Source organism: Charadrius vociferus, unplaced genomic scaffold (assembly GCF_000708025.1).
Source record: "Charadrius vociferus isolate BGI_N301 unplaced genomic scaffold, ASM70802v2 scaffold196, whole genome shotgun sequence".
NCBI lineage: Eukaryota > Metazoa > Chordata > Aves > Charadriiformes > Charadriidae > Charadrius > Charadrius vociferus.
Window position 1 is genome coordinate 2,683,779 of NW_009648953.1, and position 22,758 is coordinate 2,706,536.

Below are 22,758 nucleotides of genomic sequence, written 5' to 3' on the forward strand. Positions count from 1 at the left end.
AAACCTTGGGTTTATGAGGTTTTGCCTGACGAGAGGTGGAATGTCTACTCTGTTAGCGGTGGGAAACGTGACGACAGTATCAAGAGAAACACTTCTAAATGCAGCTGTACAGGATCACAGGAGGTCAGATGTCATTTATCCCATCCCCACCTCCAAGGTAGGATTAGCTTTACCTGTCCTAGTCTTAACAGATTTGTCAAAGCTGAGAAACGATGAGCACTCAAAGCATATATTCTTGCCACTAAAAAAAAAAAGTCCAAACTAAATTCCTAAATTCTGAGGTTGTCATCTAAAAGTACAATGTCTTGCCCTATCAGCCATGGACAGGGAGAAAAAAATTACTCCTATCTTCTTTGCAACAGCCTTTCATATTCTTGAAGACTCTTCCCTGATTTGCCAAAACTCTTATCATCGCTTCTGCTCCAGAATTGGTACTACATCTTTCCTGCAGTCTGCTACAAAAAAAGCCAGCAACCAGGGCTGAGTAGAACAGACAGGCTCTGCCCGGTGTCGGCCAGGGTACGCCCCATTTCTTAGGTCATCATCTCCACCACTGCAAATTGCAGCTGTTCACCCAGCTGAACACCTATGTAGTCAGTTTTGCACCCGGTCTATTCTAGAGAAACCTCAACTATAATTCTTAGTTGCTTAGGAGAATGTCACATCAAGTGCTCTCGAAAGCCTTAGTAAGCTCAAAATGTATGAATTCTAACCCTTCTCATCTAGCAATGGAAAGGAATATACACATTTTGTTTATCATGCAAACACTTGGGGGAAGGAAGTGCTTTCTTTCGTCATAGTGGATGAGAAATACCTTTGAACAAGGAAACATTACAGGAAAATGGATAGGTGTTTGCAAGTACCTAGCAGTCATTGCTCCCCCTTTAGGCAACTCTAATTCTACAGTTGTTGCTCATGTTGGCAGTAGGAGCAATACATATTCAGATATGATACGCGATTCCCTCGCAACGTATCGTGTATGTCAGTAGTCTTACTATATTATCAGGGAAATTGTTTCTCCTTTCACCACAGGACTTTGGTCAGCACCTAAGAAATGAAAGGAAGATGTAAGAAGCTTTATAACGGATACTTATATGACACCAGCCTGTAGGGGAAAATGTTTCTATATTCATTGTTAATGAATGGCACTTACCACAGAGTGAAAGTGCTTATAACCCCAGACGTTTAAAATTCTGTTTATTGACCAATCCTTCTCATGTTATTGCCCTTTTTGCCTGCAGAATATCTATGGAAAACTATGCTGCCCGACCCTGGAATCACTTATTGCCAATAGATAATAGTCCCAAACAATATTTTAACATGATAGCAGAATGTGCTCAGCACAATAAAACCACAGAACAAAGTGCCGCATTTCTGCAACACATGGTAGAAAAATTGATATTGTGTAGTATGAATCAATTGTGCAACATGATTCACAGGAGAATTTCTAAAACTCAAAGAATAAAGCAGGCTATAAAAAAGGGAATGGTAGGCAAAGCAGATATACTATGAAAGTAAAGGAGGAGCTCACTGCAGGATGTCCTGCTGCTTGAAATTGGCCTTATCAGCCTAAAAGAGATTCATTTTCAGAGCAGCATTTGAAAAGAAAAAGTCAGGTCACTGGTGGTGTCATGCTACAGTCAATGATGTACCAGTCTCTGGCAGAGGGGAGGAAAGTCGGTCTTAGCAAAAGTAAATGGATGCACAGAGAGAAAAGGAATCTGAAGAGCTGTATCCCATGAAGGTCAGGGGACACTGGAGGACTGAAATCGGTGGGGCTGAACCCTGGAGCACTCTGTAAGCAGTGGGTGCAATACGACAGTCATCCCCAGCACTGTAGCGATGTGTGCATAAATGGGATGATGCAGTAGCATGCCAGGACAGAGGCATGGGTAGGAGGGTAGGAACAGAAAGAATTTAGGAAGCCTGAGAAACGATGAGGCATATAATGAGAAAGATGTTCCCCTGTCCATGTGAGAAAATCTCCATAAAGATAAACTCACTGTTTAAGAAAATTACTATGCTGAACTGATTTGTTATGGCACCTACATCATTCATAACAGATTTTCATCCATAGCATAGATAACTTAGTGTCCAGAAGGCCCTAGGATAGAGGATATCAGTTCATGTGTACGCTAAGTTACTATAACAGACCACGACACTGTAATTTGTTAGGTTCTATGCAACCCAGGTGTCCTGAAAGGTGGAACAGCTGTGACACCGAGCTAACAGATAAAGGTCAGAATCTCTGATTACCACGGATAAATAATAAACACAGGAACGCTTATAGGGTCTCCTTGTATGTATATAAAACCTGGTTATGCAAAGTCATGAGCAGAGTATTTCAGAACGCCTTCAAGTTATTTTTGATTAGGACTCTTTTTATTACTGTGTACCCAACCCTATGAGTGATAAACACAAACACATCAAAAAAAACTTCAAGTACATTCCACTCCTGAAAAAGAAGTGATTTTGCATCTTTGAAATTAACCCCATTAGGGTCATCCAAGGACTCTAATACGTCCTGTTTGCAAGGTTTAAAGCTTCAATTTTAGCTCTGCTAAACCCTCAGATTTCAGACCTTTAACCTACCTATAACATAAGATTGATTACTACTCACCCTACGTCCTGCACTGATGACAAGAAGTCAGGCCTACAAGCAGAGGAAGGGGTCAGGCTCATATTTACGAGGCAGAAAAGGACGCTTTTTGGAAAGCAGATGTTGGAAAAAAATACAGAGAAGTGCAATCAGTGCACAGGGAGGGAGTTGAACAGTCAGGTGCCGGACACCGGCAGCTTATCACGTGGCTTCACAGAGGCTAACATTAACATATATTTTCATGTGTGAGCATATATTAATGAAAAGTGCGAGTCTGTACCTCCTGACTCACTCCTGCGTGTGAAAGTTGTTAAAGGGTTTTTCTGAAGTCGGCCCCTGCCCACCAGCTCCACCCTCCAGCCAGTGACTGAAATGATACACAAAAGTGTTTGCTCTGCAAAAGCAGCTAAATGAGAGCGTTCCACATGTGCTGCCTGCCGCACTCTTTGCAGAACTACATAGAAACACAACGCAAGAAAAAAGCACGGGTTTTGATCTCCGCATATTTCAGGCAGACAGGAACACAGGGCTTAGTCTGCAGACAAATCTGCAGTGCATGATCCATAGGGAAAAATTCAAGAAGCATACCTTATAGAGGGAGAGGCTTATAGAATTCCCAGTGCCCATGGTACTCCTATAAACGCTCCATCTTTTGTTCCTGCAGGGCTCCAAAGAATAATAAAAGAAAATACAAAGCAGAGGAGGCACCACTGAGTGAGTGCAACAGTGTTTTATTAATCCATGTGATTAATCCAGCATGCTGAGGAAGATTCTTTACAGAATCAAAACGTTCGTGTTTTTGATCCACATGGATTAAGGGAACACTGTGGCATTCGCTCAGTGGTGCCGCCTCTGCTTTGTGTTTTGGTTTTATTCTTTGGAGTCCAGCAGCAACAAAAGAGGGAGCATTTATATGAGTACAGCAGCATGGGGACTTGGATAACCTCCCCTCCCTTCCTGAAGGATGCTGCGTGAATGTTTCTGAGGGCTACGTCTCTTGTTTGTGTCTACAGCCTGCCCTCCAGAAACCAAACCACTACCAAAGAATAGAAGGCTGTTTTGCCAAATCCTGAATGACAGTCGTGCTGCTGAGCGAGCTTTCTATAAATCAGGCACATACCTGCGTAAAGTAACCAGACAATAATTAGAAACACTGGCTACATTCAAAATTTATGTTGGAGGGGAGGAAAAGAACCACAACATAATTCAGCAGATTTCTTTCTGGCAAAGCAAAGGATTCAGGCATTGTACATGGGACCTGACAAAATACTTAAGCCTATGCTTAGGGTTAAAGCCAAACCCAGACTTAACTGCCTTGCGTTTAACTTTTTATGTGCTCAAATGCTTTGCTCTACAGAGCCTGAATTTGCCCCTGTTTGAACTGAGAGTGACTGCAACAGCAAGTTTCCCCGTACCTAAACCAGATTTAAAAGCCAGAGGACAACCTTTCAGCCTAACTGATAAAAATTAAGGATCCGATTTCCAGTGAGCCATCCCACTCACATTCAGAGGACCACTTATTTGCTAAGCAACTAAGCAGAAGTGTGCAAGAGTTTATAAACTCCATCCAGTACTGTAGCAGCTCATTTCCTATGGTAGTGTCTAAATTTTGCCTTGCCATGCTCAAAAGCATCAGCAGTCTCTACCTCTATTTCTGAATTTTACCTACTGGTTTCCTTATACCTTCTTCTTTCTCTTGTGATTTGCTTCTCTCCTACCTCTTGGATCTAACTTCTCCCTACTACTCCATAATCTTGTTGGTTTTAATCAAGGTGAACTTTTTCCTGGGAAATTAGCTCACTTTCATCCTTCCTATGCTCAGAGCAAGGAAAAGAAACACACTATCAAATACAAAGGCTAACTTGGCCAGCTCAAACCGAGAGAAGCAATCCTGTTAATTCAGCTGTAAATAATATAAATGTAAATAAATGTCGGGCACACATGACCACAAGAAACGCTGTGCCTTTGGGTGATGTGCGGTGAAAGGGAGGAAGGTAACTCGGACAGGGAGCGACCAGGTCTCAGCTAGTGGAGAGGAGCAGCAACTGATCTGAAGCTCTGTAACTTCCTACGTGTCCTCTGTGGTTGTGCAGCATGGTCAGCCTCCTCTGGGCTTCACAGCTGTAATTAGAGGCTACCTGAACACGTCCCCAGTCCCTGGGCTGCCAGCCCCCCACCACCGCAGCTCTGCCCTGGGGCGGGCAGCCCCAGGGAGGGAGGTTCAGAGGGATGCAAGGGAGGAAGCTCTCAGGGTCTGTGGACTTTTCCAAGAGTTTAGCTGCCTAATCATTCTCTAAGCACAGAAGACTTTTTTTTTTTTTTTTTTATAATCACACACTTGGCAAAGTTCAGGGCTCTGGCAAAAGGCAGATCCTGGATAGAGGCATAAATCTTGAGATCTAGTCTCTGCTCCCAAGGAGCACCAGTGTTTCTCAAAGAAACAGTGTAAATCTTTCCACGTTATCAATGTAAATCTGTTTTCCTTGACACTGTTCTCAGAAGCAGCATGATTGTTGCAGCAGCTGAAACTGTTAAAAAGAAGACTTTGCCTAAGGCTGACAGTGAATACGGAAAAATTAAACCTAAATAGTTAAAATTTGGCAGTGTGTCCTTGTCACCTTCAACCAGTGATAACAGGATGCAACTTTAAGAGTAGGATGTCCACACTTTATAATAATGAAGATTAAAAATTGCAGCAGCAATATCCAGTAATCAATATATCGATAAAATATTTTCCTTCTTATTTTAGGAACTGCAACTTATTTACACACTTGCATAGGGTGTAAAAATTCGAAAAACACTCAGAATGCTCCAACCTGTCTATTTTCCCAATATTCTTCTATGCCCACGAATCAACTATTTTTCATATCTGTTTATAACAGTTTTGTGTCAGACATTCAACTTCCAATCTATACATAGATGTAATCTGAGAAACTTAAATACATTATGAATTAATGCTAAACTATGCTGCAACCTAACACAAAGGGCAGATTTTGATTTGGCCCCATGTATTGCTGGAAACTATACATCTAGGTCACACTTGCTCTGTCACTTTCAAAATACACTTCAGAAAATTCTCACATTTCAGCCTAGAAGACATAAAAATCCAAGTTTATCTTAAGGAAACAGCAGACTTTCTAAATGGAGAAATTCCCCTCCTGTTTTCAGTATATCTTTCCAAACACCTATTTCTAAGGATTTGAGGCAGTTCCTAAATCTGAGCTTCTTATCAAGACTCCCCATGATGAATCTCTGCCCTCTCTTAGCAATAATTTGAGGTAAACTGTAGCTCTTAGTCTATTGGGAGGTATTTCCAAAGCACTTGGCATTTGGCCTCACACCAATTCTCCTTTGAAGCTGGAGACTATACAGAAAATGTCTTACTCCCCACTGAGCAAACATTTGACCCTAGACTACTGGGAAGGAACAAACTGGACCTTCTGCTTTTCAGGGTAAGCTAAAAGGTTACACAGTCCCTCCTGCTGAGTCCTAACAACTCAAGGCAATATTCTTAAGTAGGTTCTGCAGGCCAAGGTGTCGTCATGGCTCTTTCCAAGACACAGAATATGGTATTCATGGAAATCAGTATGACATGTTTCTCATGCACTTCCAGCCCATCTTGAAAAAAGTGGAATTTTGTGTCAGAGTCATACAGAAACACAGAAAAGAGAAAACACAATGAAAGCTTTCTTCACCTATGGACTGCAACATGGCAGGAATGAAAGGCCGCATAATTCCTACCTGTAAAAACTACCCTGAAGATGACTATCTTGAGGAGATCAATAAATTCACAGTATTATCCAAAAGTGAGAAGGTGGATGTAGAAAAGTATAAGGTGCTGAGGATGACATAGCTGTTGGGACAGTTGCCCTGGGGGAAATACAGCAGCCTCCTCACTCTTGAGAACTCTTTAAATGGAGATTGGACTGCTCTGCTTCAATGCTACTGCCATCCACTAGGTGACCTGTTCTGGACTATGAGGAATATTAATCCAGATAATTGAAATAGTTCTTCTTAGCATGAAAATGTACTGGTATGTTCAGGCAAATTACAACCATCATTGTTGAAAAAGACAAGGGCAACAAGAAAGTAATGCAATAAGCAACACATGATGGATGCCTTTATGCTGCTAATAATAACCAAGAAAGAGGAACTCATTGCCATATGGTACTTTATACTCATTTACAATTGTTGAAAATTAAAAATTTACCATAAAGAGGACATGTGGTCTGATTCTACTGTATGTCTATGTCACAAGATGATGCTACCACATGCAATGCAAGAATAATTTTATTGTACAAGCATAGTTATAGCTATATAGCTATAGTTATAACTCCTCTCCGCTTTGAGTCCTATCAGACACTAAATGCTGAACGTTTTTGCGTACAATATGTGTTTGCGTGCCCACACTACCAGCACACATCTGAACTTCTCTTTGATATTCTATTTTCTTCTTAAAAACAGTCAAACAGCAAAGCTTCACAGTTATAACACTGACAACTGCAACACCCTAAGCCTCCCTTGATTGAAAACACAAATTTATTGCTTGGATTTTCACACGTATTCTTCTGAGAAGGGGAATTCCCTCCCCCCCCTCCCCAGCACAGGTTTGACTCCACTATTTAGCTGGAAGGCCCTGGAGCTTGGTGCTGAGCCCAGGACCACACAACATCCTCAAAGGTGCCGCAAGTCTGGTGCCAGGCAGCAAAGGCTCCTCCTCTGTGACCACCGTGTAAAGTGAAACACGGGTGACATTCAATCCATCTCTGTGCACATTGCACGAGATACCAACCTGCTACCCCAGAGCAACAGCACTGGAAGGTGTAGGGAGTATTTTCCAGCATAATCTGTCTTTTTTTTTTTAAATCCAGGCATATGAAGATGAAGAGTTTATAAAGAAAAGGAAAAGATTTACGTGTGGCTTTGATACAGTTTGAAATTTAGACAGGTTTTTCCATTCATCTTCACTTCTTGTTCATTTTCAAACAACTTCATTTTTGTTTTTTAAGGTGGGCTTTTAAAGGCTAAGCAGCAGAAGCTGGGCAAGATAAGGCCTGCAGACTCCCAGAAGCTACACAGAGACCAATTAAACATCACAGCATGATGACTACTGGAGAATCTGTTTTGGTTTACGCAGAACTACTGTTTGTCAGATGCACAGTAACTGTGCGTTTAAGTTGGCATGTCAGCCCTCCTGTGTCTGCCACAGCTCTCACCGAGTCCTTCCCCCACAGCTTTGGGACCTGGGTGAGCATTCGTGACCTCAGCCAGTCCCTCATGCCTGCCAGCCTGGCCTTCAACCTCTCCTCACATCCCTCCATGCTGCTCAATCTACCGGCTGTCAAGAGAGGCATCAATGACCAAAATAAATTTCTTGCCTATATTATACATGGCAGCTCTGCAGTATTCACCCTGGGCACTTAACCCCAATCTCCTGGATAAACCAGTGAACGCCACGTAAAGCTAAGGGAGGAGGTTTTGGCAGCAGCAGGGGGTGAGGCTCACAGGGAGTAACTGGGAAGAAGTAGCTCAGTGGGAGATGCCCCTCCACCAGCCCCCAGGACCAAGCCTTGGTCTTTAAGCCGGGCTCAGGACTGGGGGTACTGCAGCTCCTGAGCTCCCAAGAGACTGAACGTGCTCCTTTAGCACCCTTCTCCACAGGCTCTCGTTCTCGGGGCATAATGTGTTCAAAAACATTTCCACCCTGTAGTTGTACGCAGACTCCCTCTTCCCTTCTGGATTCCCAAATCCTGCAATCCTGGCAAAGACGACAAAAAGAAGAACGCAGTGAAAAGCAGTAAGAGGGTTTCACTTAGGAACTCTTACTACTCTCGACCGCTCCGTTTCATCATTAAGCTATAAGCAGAGCTCATAGTTTCTGACACATTTGAGAGCCTTCCACAGCATCAAGAGTTTTACAAAGTAGAGGTTTATGCCCCTGCATAACTGAAACCCATAAACAGAAGTTTAAATGTGGCATCGTAAACAGCATCTGCGTAATAAACCATGGAAGAGGAAAGAGAAGAGCAAAGTTGAATAGTGAAATGAACAATAATTTCCATTCCACGAGTAAGTACCTTTCTGTTTCACCAAATTGGCCCACAAACTTCATAGCTTCCCTATAGCCATCTCTAGCATCTGTTTTCCTTGTTTATACTCCCCCACTATGAATTAAAAAATTACAGATGAAAGGTTCAGTACAGGAAAAGGTAGCATGAGAATTTATCACAATGGATTAAACTCTCTTTTCATAAGGTAGAGTGAAAAGAGGGGGGAGAAAAAAATCAATGCAAAACAGAGATCTGAATCTTTCCAGTAAAACCTAATCTCGAAAAGTAAACCATTATTACTGGGAAACTGTTTCTGAGATTTCTTAATTGTACTATTCATTACAAATGTTTCCTTGAGGGCAAAAGTTTATTTCCCCAAGCACTGCATAGACCTGTATTTCAGCACTTCTCCGTACCGTGGGTTTGATGCATCCTCCGCTGACCCTCGCTGCAATCACCGCCAGGAGAACTGCGCTCTCGCAAACCGTGAGGAGGCGGCACTCTGGGGGTCTCCGATGGTGGCTGGGGACTCACCTTCCCTGCTGGTGAACAAGTATCATTTTTACTGTTGCTATTAAGCATATTTATTATGTCACTACAAATACTTTTAAAGAAGAGGATGACTGCAAACACCTCTCACATCTAATCATTCCGCTGATTTCGGTTTGATTTCTTTTTGCATAACAAACGAACAGACCAGGACTGCAGGACATGAAGGGTTAAGTATGACTCATTGTAGAGAACGTGCCCTTTTCAATAATACCCCTCTTTTGATTAACTAAAAGCAAGGCCTTATATATTATACACAATCCTCTTTTTAAACAAGGCAAACTCCCACACCACAAAGATACTAGAACAGTAAATATTGATTTTCTTGGCTGATGGTACACCTCATGCCACACAGCCCACTCAAGCATCTGCTTGTTACCACAAGCTATTCCCTTTGTCAAGGAAGAAAGAAAAGTGGCGTTATGTGCTATCGGCTGTGGATTGCAAATATTTAAAAGAAATAAATTTCTCAGAATGAAAGGTACCTTCTTTTGATTTTAAAAAAAAACCCAACATAACTATTTACTTTAGGCCTATACCCACTCCTAGCACCTGTACTTTTCAATTGTTGGCTTGCCAAGAACACTGCGGTTTTCTTCCCAGCTTTTCTCTTAAATAACTATTTATTATGCACAAAACATATACTTAAGATGTACAGTATTTTACTAGAGCAAGAAGATAGCTTGAAAATGCTGCACAAAACTCCAGCTATTGATATAAGGTTTGTATGTATGCTAGTACATTAGCAAGTGCTACATATATATGTGTTATGGAACAAAAAGCATGTACTAAAGAAATTATTTATGTACTCTTACTCTTCTGGTTTTGTGGTCGATTTAAAGTTCCATTTTGCTAACGTTACATTTTACCACAACAGTAACTATGGAAGCAGATTTGCAATGATATCAGAGGGGAGTAAGAGAGATCAGGTAGCACAAAATAACCTTTCTGGTGTTTTATAGAGAATAAAAGTTATCACTGCAAAATTAAAAGATTGTATGTAAGGGTGAAAAGGGGGCTTCAAATTCTCTAAACAAATAAAAAGAACAAAATACAATGATTTCCCCAGCTATATATATAAGAAATAAAAAAAGTTTTTACTGTGTCAAGGGTTCAGAAACAAGGAGCCAGTAAATATATAGATTAGGGAAAAAGACAAATCAAAATCTCAAAAGTCTGGAAAGACAGAAACAGGCACTCACCAAATGCATCTTAAAAAAAAGTTACATACAAAGAGCAAGGCTAGAGAACAATGTCTCATTGCTTGCCCTAAACTATGGAATAGGGCTTCCTATGGGTCTCCTTTTCTGCTTTATTAATTGGATAAAAGAATCATAATTCAATTACTTAACGATTTATTACAAAATACTTTGCCCACACAAGATTTTTCAGCATGTAAACACCGCACTATTAGACTATCTACTATTACAGGCCTAGCATTTCAGATTTCATTAGTAAATAAAGCCAGGTTTATTTGTAATAAAGTTAAGCCCTTCCAACCACTGACCATGGAAACCAGATTTTGAAATAATTCAGATTTGTGTTTCTGTTCTTTCTAATTAAGGGTAATATCGGGAACGACAGACAGTGGGTAGCATTGTTCAAGCACCATGGATTTAAGCAAGAAAATCTGATTATCAGCTCATGTCAGAAGCCAAGCGATAATGCAGCTTAGCATTCGTTTGGGCTTTTTCTTTAGCCAAAAGATAATTACTGTTCGTTAAGTCTTACGTAAGTGTATCTAATATCTATGGTCCTAAAAATTATGAATAGTAAAAGCACACAACAGGCAAAGAAGAGTTATTGTATTTATTATTTACTTGGGCTGTTCCATCATGATAATTTCATTAGCCAGGAAAGTTAAACTTAATGTCAAACTATAATTTCTTAAAGGCCAAAAAGTTAAACATCAACTCTCATGCAACTGACACCAGAAGTTACTTTTTTTCTTTTTTTTTTTTTTATGAAGACACAAAAGCCATATTAAAACTACATCGAGCCCGTCGCTGCAGGATCTGCTCTTGGGGCCACGGGGGTGCTCAAAGCGCTCCGCCCCTGCTGAAATCAGCCCGGTTAACTTTTAAGTGTTGGAGCCCTCTGACAAACTGGTAATACTCCCTCACAAAAGCTGGTGCTTTTCTGGGTACCGCGTCAGCGACATGATGTGTCAAGCAAGCTCTGCGCCCTCATAACTTCTCACTGTACAACGTAGCGGATGTCATCTGAAGGAAGGAGCTGAACTCATGCTCACCATCTTCAGCAGGCTGGAAGATACTGGGGTAGGGAGCCGGGGGGGGAGAAGGAAAAGCCCCTTGGCCAGGCGGGTCAGGCAGCCCAGCGGGCAGAGGCAGTGCCGGCACCGCAGGCAGCAGGGCACCCTCGGGAGGCAGCGGGAAGCCACACCGCCGCTGCTGGGACCCCACAACGTGCATGTGGCAGGGGTCCGTCTGTGACAGAAACCTCGGGAAATTAAGCCGCAGGGTGCATATTTAGCCGCCTAAATAAGGAGGCTCAGCTTCCTAAACTCCCTACGGTATACACCAAAAGAGAGAGACATCTCTGGCAGGGGATTCAGAGCAGTGGACCCGACTTGTGTGTTAAAAATTGCTGCAGCTGCTCCCCCCAAAGCACCCCTCTGCTGAGCACAAGCCGAGGAGCATCAGGGGTGATCTCTGCGCCCAAAATAACAGGCCAGCTATCAACGCTGAGGTCTGTAGGAATACGCTCTCTAAGTCTTCAAATTGCCATGAAAAATAGAAGGCAATTCAGCAAAAAATCTTAGCACAGATCTGCCAAGGCCCACGCACCAGCCACCTGGCGAGCCAGGGGGTAGGTCCCTTAGACAAAGTCAGTGCCGACCACCTGTATTTATCCCCAAACCCCTTCCTTAACTCAAATACAGACTCTAAAGGTGCTGGCATTTACACAGCCACCTCTGCATGCAAATTCCGTATAGTGCTTTATTGTAGCTAAATTCTTGGTTGGGCATGATGTATACTAGAGATGAAAAGCAAGGCAACCACATGTGTGGAGCAAAGAATTCTCCTGATAAACACATTTGACACCCATGTTAAGAAGTAAAGGTCCTCAGCAGCTAGAGAACATTTAGAAAACACAGATAGCCTACACTGTTATATTTACTTCCTCTTAGTTCCCACAGGGGCAGACTGGGGTGAGACCCTATCCCAAGGAAAACTACAGCCTTACAGCCTCATCCTCAGGGGATTTGCACTGAACTCATTGAAAGTGGAAAGGACTGATTGCCGAGCAGGGTAACACCTTGCTCAGGTTGTCTCTCATGCTAAATGGTAGGAGAGATGCGTCTCCAAGACAAACGGTGGGAGCTGACACAGGGTCTCCAAACTGTCTCTGCCCAGGGACTGATTCAGTATATGCAGTCACACCTCCTCAAAGTTGCAATTCAGTTCACTGTAAGCATTACCCTGGAAATAATAAATAAATTTGCCTAATGAAAGCAAAGCACAAGCAAGACGGGAGATTTCTATATCTGTCAAGCATGCTGAGAACTAATTTGAACATGGTGATCAATGAGAAATGGAAGAAAAATCTCGGCTATTTGGCCCAGCAGATGCAATAATTCTAGCCTCCCTGTTAATGATATGTAATAGTAATTAGGAGACAAAGTAAATAGAGGAAAAGAAATACTAAGGTTGCCCATAAAGTGAGTCATTTTTAAAAGACACCATTTTCATGAATAATAGAATACCGTATCGGGAAAACAAAATTATTAGGCAAAGAGAAACACAGGCGTAATCATGAAACACCATCTTATGTTTATTTTTTATGTGTGCATTTTATGGCTGACAGGGATCATTAGGATCACTTACAACGACTTTCACCATAAGGCTCGGCATAGATTTGGCACCTTTAAAGCAAGTCACGATGGCAATAGCACAACTGCTAATGCAAAAATCCCTTTGCCTGTCAGAAGAGCAATCATTGGGTTTGTAACCATAGATGGTTCTTCAGAACAGCGCAAGTGAAGCACCACAGAACCAGCTGAAGATTAGTTGGCAAGTGATAAAAAAGAGATACGAAGCCACCAGAGTAGCAACAGGACTGGGAGACATGGCTGAACTGTCCTCTCTCTGGAGGTACGCACCTCTCCTCCCTCCACCAACAGGCAGGAAAGTCTCACCTGGAAGAGCTGTCAGGCTGCAGCATTAATACCATACTCACCCAGCCCAGCTCAGACTGTTGGAACTGGTCTTCTGCAACAAAACAGAGCAAAAAAAACTAAATATAGGTGTCCTGAGTCACCTCACAAGATTTCAGCCTGCCTGCCACAGACAAAGAAACAAGAGCCAGGCGTGCTATGCTGCTGTTCAAAGGAAGCTCAGCCCTGGCACTGCTGCATTATGGAACTGTTTCAAACAGCCTTCTCTGGCTATATGAGTGCCTGCTAGCCCCTCACACAAAACCTGCTGCTTCAGAAGGCAAAATAGTTCGTTTTGGCTTATTTTGGACACTAAAGAAAAATCCGCTGAGAGAAAAAAAAAAAAAGGTGCATCTTTTCAACCCAAATAAAGATATTTTTTTTTAAGGCTCTATTAACCTATATTAATTAAAACTTGTTAGCTAAATAATAATAATTATGAGAAGACAAACAGGGAGACCACTGCTGCTGGTAAAGCTTAGCTCATAGCCATGGAGGTTTTCAAGCACCTCTTCCCAGAAAGCATTGCCTGGAAATAAACGGGAGTTTTCTCATTCGAGGAGGCGGTTGAGCAGAAGTTCCCATTACTCTTTGGTCCTGAAGATCCCAACTTCTGACACATAAAATTCTGGAGAGGTGGCTCTTTTCCCCCAGAGTTCTCCAGCAGGGACGCTAACCCCCTTGGAGGTAATGGACACAGCTAAGCCCAGCATGGGGCAGGGAGGGTGGGCACGACCTGTGGGGCCACACTGGCACTCCTCACGGCCCTGGTAGCCACCTCCTGGCAGCAGCACCCTCCAGCGTGTGGACTTCAAAAATCATACTTGGCTTTTCAGAACCAAGCTGTACTTTTCATTACCCTGATAACCCAGAAACATTTTATGAGTCTACAGCCCATCTGAGGATATCAACTTCTTGCTATCTAGAACCGTAACACACTTCATTACCTACGGTAACTTCAGATAATGTTATACTACCATTAAAAAACCTCACCCTTATTAATTAAAAAATACTTGTTCCAAAAATTGACTAAACATCTTTTTTCTTTCTCTTGCAAACACTCATGACTATATAGTGCCTCATTGTTTTCCCTCCTTGAATAGATGTCTTTAAAAAGCGCAAATAAAGAGAATTAAATGCGGTGTCAAACTACTGGTACCGCATGTTTAAACACCTGCTTCCCTTCATCAGTCCTTCATAACATTGTTAAACGATAATTATACATACTGATGAGTAACGAATCAAAATACTGTAATCTATCTTGAAAGGGGTTTTGCTAATATTACACATAAGGCATTAATGGGATATTTAGACTGTTCTTGTGAGAGAAAACATACCTTTGTACACAGAGAAAGAAAAACACCAGGAGAACTTACTGCATTTTTTTCTATACAGCTGGCATCATACAAAATACTGTTTTTCACTCCTTTAGGATTTTTATACAAAAATGGAGATTTGGGGCTATTTTTGTGTCTTGGTCCGAATCATGTGTTGCAGTTAGTTTCACAATTTTTGCTATAGTCACTGTGGTGTAATAAGTGCTGCCTCCCCTGTGTCCTTGCATCCTGGCACTGCCCTACCACGTGTGGCCCTGTACCATGAGCTCCCCGAGGCAGTGGCCGTGGTCCAGCCCCAGCACCTCTCCGGAGTGGGATGGGGAGACTGGGGCAATGTGCTGCCTGCAGGAGAGGGATGGTCCCATGTTTCCCTCCATCCGTTTAGTTCATGGCCGCGACTGCTCTATCCAAAGACATGGGAATTCAGGGCAAATAACAGAGCTGCTCAGGTAAAAGCTGCATTTCCCTTCCTCTTCTACTCACCATTTAATTTTCTAACAGCTTTTTTCAAAAAAAAAAAAAAATTTAAATCAGCGCAGATTAATTTCTCCATACTTAGTCTGAGCTTGACAAGTTATATAGATCTAGGGGAAAAAGGACTCCCTTTCAAAATGGTAAATGAAAAATAGGCAAATGTTTTACTGTTATTTGACAACGTGCTCTAATTTCAAGAATCTGGGGTTTGTTCTATAATTCTTAATAAAAATAGCGCAAAACTAAACTCCACAATTCTGTGATTAAAAACCTGTGAACTGCCAGCAGGCCAGCACCTTGCAGGCTGGCTGTCTTTCAGATCACAGCCGAAGTAATTACCTCCAGAGCACAAATGGTGAATGGGAGTGCCTCAGAGGTCGCCTGGTAGGTGAATTTAAGTCGCTTATACCTGAAGGGAAGATTTCGCGGTTCTGCCACTAGGCCTCTTGTTCCCCACCATCTATCCCCCTCACACCGTATAATATATAATGGCCTCACACAATCCTAAACTGCAATTTCACATCATTTTATCTTTAGAGGTGTGATTTTCCCTTGAAGAGAAGCTTTCCACAGAGAGTAAACAAGCCATCCGTGAGCTCGTCACTCCGGTGCTGCTTGGGCAACGTGTCGTTGTCTCATTCAGCAGCGTGTCTTAATCAATACGTCTTAAACCAACATAGCTGCTTCGCTCTTCAGAAAGTAACCTTGGCTCCTGGTTTTATGGTGCATTCGCACAAATTTAAGATGCCATACCTAGTGTGCCAACATACTTAGGCATAATTAATCACGTTGGCTTCAGCAATCAGCGCTGAAGGCATTTTCAAAACTTGCACTTCATTTCAAAGACAGCGGCGTTATGCCAACACTAAGTGTTTTCTTTAAATGCCACCCTATCTGAGCTCGACTAAAACCGAATTTAAAAAGCTGAGCCCATCAGAATTTGAGCAGGCAAAAAAGCAGGCCTCATTAAGCTTGTTTTTTACAGAGGTGTAAATCTAGAGTCACTCCTCAGACGTCAGCAAAATTACACCAGTAATTTTGTAGGTACGTGCACCTTGGCAAGCAAACTTCGAGACCACTGAACTACCTTAGGGTGTGGACAACCAGGTCGAACTCTTTATCTCTTCCACAAGCACAGGTAAAGGTTGGCAACATACGACATCCGAAGGCATAGAAACTTTTCTCACTTAACTGGGTAAAAAATTAAAATGCTAATTACAGTGTAAGAATTGATATGTTAAGTATTGATACTAAGGGATCAGCATTGCTCTTTTCCTATTATTTTTGATTCGGCAATACGTACAGCAGTTTAATTTACATTATTTTTTAAAAAAAAATATGTAATCACTGGGATAAATTATGCTTCCCTATCTGCAACAGTGATAAAAGTCTGGAAAAGTATATTAAAATTCTGTCTATTGTAGTATTAAATAAACAATTTCTCATGTAGCTTTTGTGAGTGAAAGGTAACTTGTAAAACTGCTCAAGAAGCAAAACAGTCTTCAACAAATTTTATTCCTCCATCATAACATGTTCCAATTTGAAGTAATATCCTTTACTTAAGTGATAATTTATTCAAGGCAGAGACTAGAGATTTTTGGGGTCATATATATTGGCCCTTTCTTGAGGGTCCTCCACAACACTGATACTATCTCCTAACAAAACACAGACATCAGAGAACAGTAACACATCTTAGTTCTGTTCCTACTAAAATCAAGGTGGTTTATAACAGAAGTAGAAGATATGCTAGACTAATAATTACTGAAAAAAATCTAATCATCCCAGTATAACGTTGCTATAAATCCTGACAAAATACCATGCAACTTTCTACATGCAAATGACTTGGAGGAAAAAAAAAAGTTTCAGTGTTGTTCACTTATTTACTTATTTATTCAGCTGAATTCTCATATTTCTCTTTATATTTCACCAGCAGAAATTTCAGTGTTCCCATGGAGTTTGCAGAGAAGCGGAGGAGTAACAGCAGTGAGAAATAGCACACCACAAATTCTCACCTCTGCTACCTGCAGTCATCAGGAAAACACAAGTTAACAAAAAAGTGCTAACAGCCTCTCTATTGTGTAGTTATGCAATACAGAGTATAAATTACTTAATTAGAAATACAGTGCTTTAGCCCCATGTAAATGTATAACACATAAATGATGTAGCAAAAGATTGGTCTACACAGCTCTGCCTGCCGAACAACAGTGGCTAGGACTCTTAGAAATAAATCACATTCTCTAACTAGCGCAAATGTACTAGTAAAATATTTCCTATACACAAACCTACAGCAGCCATACAATTATTTGATAAAGCTGTCCTGAAGCCATTCAAATCAGTGTTTAAATTTGCTGGTAAACCCCCTCCCTTTGCTGGCCGACCTCCTGTCTCCACTAGAGGGTATTACCAGTATATCTATATTGCCATAGGCACACCAGCACCACCTGCCTCCCTCTCTTCCCTTTCCAGGGTCAGAATTTGCACCAAAAACCTGCAGGTTTTGCCCATCAGGGACCAGCAGCCTCCCCACAGCTCTGCAATCAGTCGCAGTGACGTTCCCAAGTTGCTGCGTTGTGGAGAAATGCACCAAGAGCCTATAAGCTCCTGCATAATTTGGCCAGGGAGAAATTATTTTGTTCTAGGTGCTGTTAGAGAACCAGGACTTACATTATTGGGGTAGCCCTGCAGACCTCTGCAACACACCCGCTGCTGACTCCAGCAGCATTCTGCACACCTCAAGGCTGCAGGACTATGGACTTTACTTTTGTGTGCCTCGGCAGCTGGATGACAAGACCAAAACTATATGTCTTGCTTTAAGAGCCATTTATAGCAGAGGAAAATGCAATGTGAAGAAGCTGTCACAAACATATGGATTATTTGTGCTGCAGAGGAAAAAATGCATGGCGACAGAAAGGCAGGTTGGGGAATCTTCCATATGTTGGCCAAATAAAAGCGTGAGCCCACTGGAATGGTTATTTGGATTCATATAAGCAAACGTTGACCAGATAGTTCCTTAGGCTAAAGTTTATCAGTCCATCTCCTCTCCTCTCCCTCCCAGACAGACTGTCACCTTTGTGACTACAATTTTTATAACCATACAACTTGAGGGCCAAGAAGAACTGAGATCTACCATGCACACATCGCACAGAAAACAAGTGACAGATCCTGAGCCAAAACCCTCACAGCCTAAATAGACAGCACAGGCAGGGAGAAAGGCCTGTGTTGAAGCTGAAGGAACACCAAAGCCAAAAGGTCAGGAACAACTACCGCCTCAGCACCATCACAAGTAACGTTAACAGTGATGCTTGTAAAAGGTAGTGGAATAGCATCTTATGTGATGTTTCATCAGCTGCTCCACTAGTTTTGTTTCCTGACTGCCTCTGCCCTAAAAACCTCATGGCTGAAAGAAAGTTTGGGATTGTCATGAGAAAAGAGGAAGAAAATGGGGTAACCGTGTCCCAATCCTGCCTCTTCCCTCTACAGCACTGGGACACACCATTGGACAACTTTCTGTGGCCAGTCTGAGTCTTTTAGGTTACACCCAACCTTTAAAAGGTTAGATCATAGAATCATAGAATGGTTTAGGTTGGAAAGGACCTTGAAGATCGTCGAGTTCCAACCCCACTGCCATAGACAGGGAAGATGCTGTCACCAAGTGAGCTGCATGTCACAACTGAACGGAAGAAAGGAGAAAGAGATTGGGTCCCACTTTCCAGTTCACACAGACTTGAATAAATAAAAGCCAGCGAACATATGGGCTTTTATTATTAGCACTGTTATTAATTATATCATTAGGCATAGTCAGTGGATAATAATTATCAATCTTATCTTGGCACCATTACTAAATATTGCTTCTAAGTGTAATAAGCTTAAAAATGTCCAGCCACAGCAAAGTCGCAATACTCACCGTTAGGGTAAAATACCGCTCTCAAATTTAGAAACAAGCTGCATTCATCTACATTAAAGCAAATACACCCACTTGATGAGTGAAAAAGGATTTTAAAGTCACAGTAAACTGGATGTACATCACTTAAAATCACCTTAAATTTGCTTCATTTAGTAGGGTAAAAAGGACTTTAACTGCAATGAAAACTAGGTTTTGCAGCTCTTCTGTTACACAGTAATTCTCTATTCACACAGGTGAAGGTCTGTAGAAAGACATGGGAAGCAGTTCTGCACAGGTATAGCTGACATGGACACAGAGGTAAGTTCTCTGGTGAAGGTGGAGTTCAGACCAGCAGCAGTGTACAAAATATCTGATTCTTCATACCCTTGCAGAATTTCACACATTTCCCATCTTTCACGGTGGATCCCATGGGAAGGCCACATTGGGAGACACATTCAGACACAGACGTTTTATTACTGTCCATACAAGGCTAGATGCCCACCGACACTTTGTCACCACGACTGTCCCCCACGCTGGCACAACAGCAGTGGCTGCTGCACAGGCTGGTACCCACTGCCACGGTCAGAGCGGGTCGCTGCCTTCACAGGCAGCAAGCTGTGTTCAGCATAAACCCAATCTCAATACAAACAGCAACGGAAAAGTATTACAGGGTGTATTTCTCTATTTAAAATACTCTGGTGAATTCAAGCCAGTGCCACAGTTGACCAAGTCAGATAGCACAGTGGAATTGAGCAATATTTTCTAAAACTAACGCTCAAATAAGCGCTGGCAGTTCTCACACAACATTTTATAGGTGATGAGTATGTATGTATGTATCTAAGGTACAGCACGTTGCCTCCCATAGGCACCACTGAGGCAGGCTAAATCCTTCCATGCCAGAATAGCACAAGGAAAAAAACATGGACAGAGTGTGTGGCCTGAGTTTGAAGAGTGTAGTGGTCACCACTGAAGGCTTACTCCCCTAACTATTCATCGTAAATAGGAAGGAAATTAGGACAATTAGAACATTTAAAATGTAAATGACAGAAATAGCTGAAAACCTTTTTTTTTTGTTCTTCCTCAGTTCCTACTTGTTTAAACAAAGCCCTAACAAGCTACAATCAGAGAGGTCTGCAATGGATCCATGGCAACGAAAAGCCCTGTCCTATGGCTACCATCTTCCCCAGCACACTGACATTAATTTACCAGATATACATGTACACATTGCAGGAAAAATCACCAGGCTCAAGCTTCATTCACTGGAAAAGGGGATCATTAGCAAATGAAAGAAAAAATATAACAGGTCAGCAATTTCCTTGATGAACTCATCTATTTATTTTTATTTGAAAGAGAAAGATGAAATTATTCTTGTAATTTTTCTGCTTTGTACCTCTAGTGAAGAGAAAATTGCACCTATAAAGCTGATTTTGATTATTACACAGCAGATGAATAATAAAATCAATGCTTCAACATCTATGTATTCCTACAATATTCTTCACAGAGTCATCTGAATAGCACATTAAATGCAAAAGGTGATAGTATTAGAAATAGTACTAAAGATTACACCAAGCGAGGTTTTATTTGTTGTTGTTTTCTGTTGCTTTATAATCTTTGTGTGTGGAAAAGGGGTTATTTAATCAGTCAGAAGATCAAGAGCTATCCAACAGCATGAGAATACTAGCTCCAAGCCTCATCAAAACAGAAATTCCTAAAAACTACATGAGAAATGAAGTATGCGCAGAAAATAAGCAAAAACATCTCCCATAGTTATGATGGGAATTTTGGTCAAGCTATATACATGCTGTATACATGCTGTATATATATATATAGATATGTGTGGCAATAGCACTTATTAAAAGGAGTTAAAAATTGGTTAACTTTGCGGGTGGAAAAGGGAGGTCTAGGATGGTGTTTCCCGTTGGAAGTTTGCTTGCTCTCAGCTTGTAGGTCTGGCTCGTCTGGCAGAGATGAGCTGTGCTATTCCATGAGTTCCTCATGCTACGTGCCAAGCTCTGTCCCTCAGTCCAGGACTTTTACATGCCCTGGTATGTCACCCTTACCTGCTGCACCAATCCCTCCCCAGCTGCCAGCAATACTTCCAAGCTACCAAGCATGGCTGATGTCTACTGTCTACCAGTTACACGTTTTGCTACCAGAGGTCTTTCACCTCCTTACAGCAGAATGAGACTGTCAAAAATACAAACCACCCCTATTCGTGTGCAGGACAGTTGTCAGTGAAGAGCACTGAAGAGCCAAACAACCCTCTGTGAATGGAGGACTGGTGCCAGTAGAGCACAGCAATCAAAGCCACACTGAATGCAACACAGCAGTTGTGAGACAGTACATACAGAGAAGCAGTAAACATCTCTGTCCCATGATGCTCCACTCACACAGGCTGTGTAATGAGGGACAGCCTGTAATGTATTTAAAAATTAGTTGAGCTTTTATTTATTCTGTTTCTGCAGGCTGAGACCATCACTTCTAGAATAAATTTCAGAAAGAGATTTCAAAGGTATAACAGATCTAAGGATACTCTCAGGTGGCATAACAGAAATTTTATCTCATATTTTAGTCTTGCCTAACGCAGGCTTGCAGTATGGCAGGGTCATCTGTCATAATCAGATTTCCTCGATCGGCTTCTCAGTTCTGTACATGTCACACTAGTAAACAGTTTCTGAAATCAAATACTCAGCTGATAATTTACTAGAAATTAAATCATCTAGGGCTAGACACTATTAAAAACCAGACTGCCTGAACAGCAATTTCCACTCCCCAAGTCCAAAGGAAAGACAAAGCACGAGATTTCTCCATCACATATTGCCTGACACTCTTGACTCGCTCAAAATAATCATAAGTACGTAAAATCAGATACCTGGGACTTAACTCATGATTAATCTCGCAGTAGGTTAAAGCCCTATATTGGTATTAATTGGTAACCTTTCCAGGCCAGACCCAGGAACCCATCATACATATGTTCTAAAGCCACCCACAAGACACTTGCCTGGGGATACCACAATGCTCTTCTGTATTGCGTCTAGCAGCCGTTCCAGCTGTCTTTGCCTCACGAGCAACCCCAGCACATGCCTACATTTTTGGACATTCATTGAAGTTCACTCGTGCAACACACTGAGCAGACAGAGAGGGGGCCGATGAAATCTGGGATGTCAGTAGAAATGATTCACAAAAATCCCACAGCACATATTTGACTTTCAACGTATGAGATATACCCTTGGGAATTACTCTGACCACAAGCACTGTTAAGTGCTGCTCCCAGAGATCAAACAACATAGGTAACACACATCTGGCTGTTATGCTGATATAGGACCCTAATCCTGACCATGGTTACTACCAAACTACCAACTCTAACTGGGAGCAGATAATGTCCTCTGATGCAGCACTGCCACTTAAATACTTTCATTAAGTAATAAATACAATTTACTGTCTTTCATTGCATAAATTCTCTCATCTTATTTCACATTGTAATTTGTTTGACAGGAACATTATAAAGAGTCAATTACACTTTAACTGTATTGTGTTTCTTTAAAAAAAAAAAAATTATCTGCAATGTCTGACAAACAGCAGTCTGCACAGTCACTCTGGGAACTCTTTCACACCATTTATAATTAGTGCAAATGTGTTCTTTCAAGGTTTAGTTACCAATAAGGAGTAGTTTCTTTATAGCTGTAAAG